This window comes from Schistocerca americana, chromosome 10 (genome assembly GCF_021461395.2).
Source record: "Schistocerca americana isolate TAMUIC-IGC-003095 chromosome 10, iqSchAmer2.1, whole genome shotgun sequence".
Classification (NCBI taxonomy): Eukaryota; Metazoa; Arthropoda; class Insecta; order Orthoptera; family Acrididae; genus Schistocerca; species Schistocerca americana.
The window spans coordinates 158,194,711-158,199,912 of NC_060128.1; positions in this window are offsets into that span (position 1 = coordinate 158,194,711).

Below are 5,202 nucleotides of genomic sequence, written 5' to 3' on the forward strand. Positions count from 1 at the left end.
GTAGTGAAGGAGTTTTGCTATTTGGGGAGCAAAATAACTGATAATGGTCGAAGAAGGGAGGATATAAAATGTAGACTGCCAATGGCAAGAAAAGCATTTCTGAGGAAGAGAAATTTGTTAATTTTGAGTATAGATTTGTCAGGAAGTCTTTTCTAAAAGTACATGGACAATAAATAGTTAAGAGAATAGAAGCTTTTGAAATGTGGTGCTACAGAAGAATGCTGAAGATTAGATGGGTAGATCACATAACTAATGAGGAGGTATTGAATCGAATTGGGGAGAAGTTTGTGGCACAACTTGACTAGAAGAAGAGGTCGGTTGGTAGGACTTGTTCTGCGGCATCAAGTGATCACTAATTTAGTATTGGAGGCCAGCGTAGGAGGTCAAAATCACAGAGGGAGGCCAAGAGATGAACACACTTAGCAGATTCAGAAGGATGTAGGTTGCAATAGGTACTGGGACATGAAGAAGCTTGCACAGGATACAGTTGCATGGAGAGCTGCATCAAACCAGTCTCTGGACTGAAGACCACAACAACATATTACATATTTGTGCAACTTAAATTTATATGCTATTAAAAATACTGTAAACTGTATCCTAATCATATTGTATTTTTTAGCAGGTTTACATATCATTTAGAAAAAAAATATGTCACTGTAATTGTCACAGTGCTCACTGAGACCACCATTTTATCATATTTCACTTAATGTTGATGTTCCAGGAAATCATCAATGTCACAGAAGCTGTTCACTGTCAACATATTTTCTTGTTCTTTTTTGAACCTGCACAGTCCTGAAATACACTGAATCTTTGAAGTCAAAGCACAGTATGAAATTTTGGTTGATATATTGTGTGTCTTAGATGGAGGGCCAACACTCAGCTATTAGTCAAACAAGGTTTACCTACCCCTCATGTGTGAAATATATTTCCTTCCAATGAATCTGCTGAGCACATACTTTCCAGGTACAACAAGGAATAGTCACAAAGTTTAATTACCACCTCAGAAAAATCAACCTGTCGCCTGAAAACCTGGTAACCTCTTCTATATACAGGATGCTTCTGTAAGAGCATGCAAAAATGTAACAGGGCATAGAGAATGCTCCATTGAGCAATTTGAGGTAGGAAACCTGGGGTCAGAGAAGCCATCTTAGAGAGATATTGCAGTAAACTTGTCTACTGCTTTGTCTAGCATTACTGTTTTCCAGCTTATTTACAACTAACGTATGTACAAGTTTACATGTACTGTACTGTTTATTTACATGTTCATTCTTTATTTCCTGCAAGAAAACTAGGAGGAAGAGCCTGAAAGCTAGGAAGTCATGATGCTTGTTTTGTTTACTGTACTTGTCCCTAAGACGGCTCTATTGTATCGTATTTACATTGTCCCATGACAGAACGTGCTACAAATCGACAACAGACCCATTCATTACTCAGTGCTATTGAGAGATGTACAGTACAATACGATGGAGCAGTACCAGTACAGTTTGGCAGAACTCACTGACATGCATCTCGTGAATAGGGAAGTACGCTGCAATGCTCTCACTGCTGAAACGCTGTACAGGAAACGATATCCTAACAGCCATCATCATCCATCACGCAGAGCGTTTATTTCTCTCGAGTGACGAATGCGGGAGACTGGTTCATTGGAAAGAAGAAACGAGGGACCCGGCAACATGAAGCAAGTGGAATGGGCACTGCACACAACAGCGTGTCACAAGTACTTCACGAACAACAATTACACCCGTGTCACCCTCAACGGGTCTATGCAAAGCTGGTGACCTACCTTGCACCAAGGGTCATATTGTATCAGTGGTTGCTCCAGCAATGGATTGATCAATTGGATTTCCTCCAAATTGTGCTGTTTACTGAGAAGGCCTCATTTGAGCATGATGGTATTTCGAACACAAGGAATAGCCATGTATGGGATTAGGAAAACCCTCACACTGTAATAGAGTCACACCATCAAGTACATTTTGCTGTGAATATCTGGGATGGCTTTGTAGGCAAAAATCTCACTGGGTCACATACTTCTACATGCTCATTTGAATGGCCACCTCTACTTGAGGCTGGTGAAAAGAGTTCTACTTGAGTTGCTGGAGGATGTGCCCTTGGCTGTTTGTGAGAGGATACGGATACAACATGACGGTGCACCACCTCACTTCTATGTAGATGTCTGCAGCCATGTCACTGGATTGGAAGGGGCGGTCTTGTTCGATGGCATGTGTGGTCCATCTGACCTGAATACCCTTCTTGGTTATTTCCTATGGGGATATCTAAATTCCCTTGTGTATGAGACCCAAGTGGGTACAGAAGTGTAATTAGTTGCCAGAATTATAGCTGCCTGTGATGTGATTAGAAACACTCCAGGGATATTTGTCAGGGTGCATCAACATCTCATTCACCAATGTCGTGTTTGCACTGAAGTTGACAGCCGTAAGTTTCAGCACATTTTGTAAGATAAAGTACCAATGGTACATTCATTGTGTCAATGATGGTATTTGTAGTTAACTGTAATTAATGTAAATAAAAAAGTACACAGTAATGTGATTTTATTCCTATTATCTCCTTAAGCTGGCTTCTCTGACCCAGGTTCCCTACCTCAAATTGCTCAGTAGAGCATCCTCTATGTACTGTTAAATTTTTGCACACTCTTACGGAAACACCCTGAATATACCCTTCAGTGCAACATATTTCCCAGCAATGGATGGCTTGGTTGCACAAGTCTGCACTTCAACTGTTCAGGAAATATCCCACTCCAAAAATCACATTGCCATCATTCTAGAAATGCATGAAATACAATGGTTTCTTCATCTAAGGAAAGAGGAAGAAATCGCTGTGTGACATATCAGGAGAATATGTAAGGTGAGGCGAAATCTGGTAGAACCAGCTGTGCTGGTGTTGCAGAATAAAAATACCCCTGTAAAAAGTTTCCCCGCATTGAATGTTGAAGGCCTCTCGTAACCTCGTCAGTCGGGAGGGTTCGGTAGTATGCTCCTGTGGTAGTTTGCTTTATTCCTTATGAGCGTACTGTCTTAGCATCACAAGATCGCAGGCTCAAAAAGCATGAAGCATCAACTTGCCCATTTGATCCTTTGTCTTTGAGTCACAATAAAATGGCCCATACTCGTCAACAGAGATTAGGCATTATCTGCCTCTGGGCCTGACACGCTGCAACATTTCTACTGCTGCTTGAACAACAGAAACCGTAACAATCACAATAAACCTGTCCTTTTTCATAAAAAAATAAGCCCATCAAAAAAGAATAAGTCAGCTAATATTATAAAGTCGAACTCTCATATCACAAGAAACTGTAAAATCTAAGATATTTTTATGTGTGCTATGCATAATAGATCATTGTTTTCAAGTCACAAAAACTGCACTAGGTGGATGCAAGTCTGTAACTCATTACTGTAGCCATGAAAAAGGAAAGGAGTGGCTATATACACAAAATGTGGTGCCTGGAGACAGTGGCCATGTGTATGTGAGCTGTGCTTGTGTGAATTTTGTTTACGTTTCCTCCTTCAGAAGCACTTAGTCCAAAAGCTTAAATATTGTAACAATGCTTTTCATTGTGCCTGTCGGCAAATCAGCGCCTCCTCTATATTGTGAGTAGCAGTCTGTCCTTTCCATATTGTTCCAATCCAAATCAGCGCCTCCTCTATATTGTGAGTAGCAGTCTGTCCTTTCCATATTGTTCCAATCCATTTTGGATAGTTCTGACGAGACCACTTTGAAAAAATAAAATACACAGTTCATTTTTTTGTTCATTTGCAGGTGTGAGCTTACAATTCTGGTATACACTGAAATCCTGCATCACAGTTCCATAACACACCACTAGAGCAGTTCGAGCAAAATGGTGAAGCCCAGTGATAAAGTGGAGTATTGTTGGATAAGCCAAACAACTGCTGTGAAAGCCTGGATTGGCCTCACATGGCTGCAACACTAACTCTGATTCCAGAACCACACTGTCAGACCATATTCAACTTTGTTTTGTCCATTCTAGCAGAATCCTAAGTGCTGTGGCACGTGGGTTCTGATAAATACCAGGATTGGAGACGTGTACCTGTTCCTATTTTTTTCCATAACATTTACCCCATTTAGCATGGTGTCTATTTTCTCAGATTTTGCAAGTTTTGTTTCATGACTAGCAAACTCAGCAACACTTTACCATGGCTAAATATGTATGGGAATTGGATGTATGTCCTAATATTCTTCTCCTACCCCCCTCTTTCTGTCCATTTGCTCCTCTTCCCCCCCCCCCCCCCCCCCCCCTCTCTCTGGTCTATCTCCTCCTCTTCCTCCTCCCCCTCTTTCTGTCCATCTAAATGGTTAATGGGTAAATCAGTTGGAATCATTTGTATACAGGGTATGAGAGAGACATCTCCAGCTGCTGAATCTGTGAGGATGGTAGTTTCAATTATAGTATTTCACATTGTTTCAGTCCACATATGGCTTGGATTACGAAGTTTTAGATTATTCAGATTCCATAGCAGTGTTATAATCATAAGTTGAGATAAACCATAAACTTGCCAGACTTCTGTTGAAACCAACTGTGAAACAAACTGGGTAATGGTTTAAATGTCCTGCTATCATAGTTAAAATTGGCTGTGAGAAGAAAAACAAAGCCCCCGATTTTCACAGCACAGCATTTTCTTTCTCAAAAACAGTTTTCACCCTCGAGCGGGCGCACACGTTTATAAAGAGCGCCAACTACAAACATCGTATTCTACCATTCCATTGTTGTTTTAAAATGGCAACTCCATATCTATTCCTTTATCACTGCCTCAGCTAACACAGTGATAAGCTGTTTTGTCATAGGCCCAAGTGAGAGACAATAATATTAAAAAAACAGTATGCTCAGTGAGACAAAATTTGCAATCGATGCAAGAAAAGGACCCAGATTCTGAGCTAGCAGCACAGTCTACTTCTACATCTACATTCACATCCACTCGTATCTTACATTCACGGTCCCTATGCGAAATGTTTGTTGGCACCACTAGGATTGTTCTGCAGTCAGCTTCAGATGCCAGTTCTCTAAACTTTCTCAATAAAGTTCTTCAAAATGAATGTCTTCTTCTCTCCAGGGATTCCCACTTGAGCTCCTGAAGCATATCCGTAACACTTGCATGCTAATCAAACTTACCAGTAACATATCTAGCAGCTCGCCTCTGAATTTCTTCGATGTCTTCTTGTCTTCTTTCA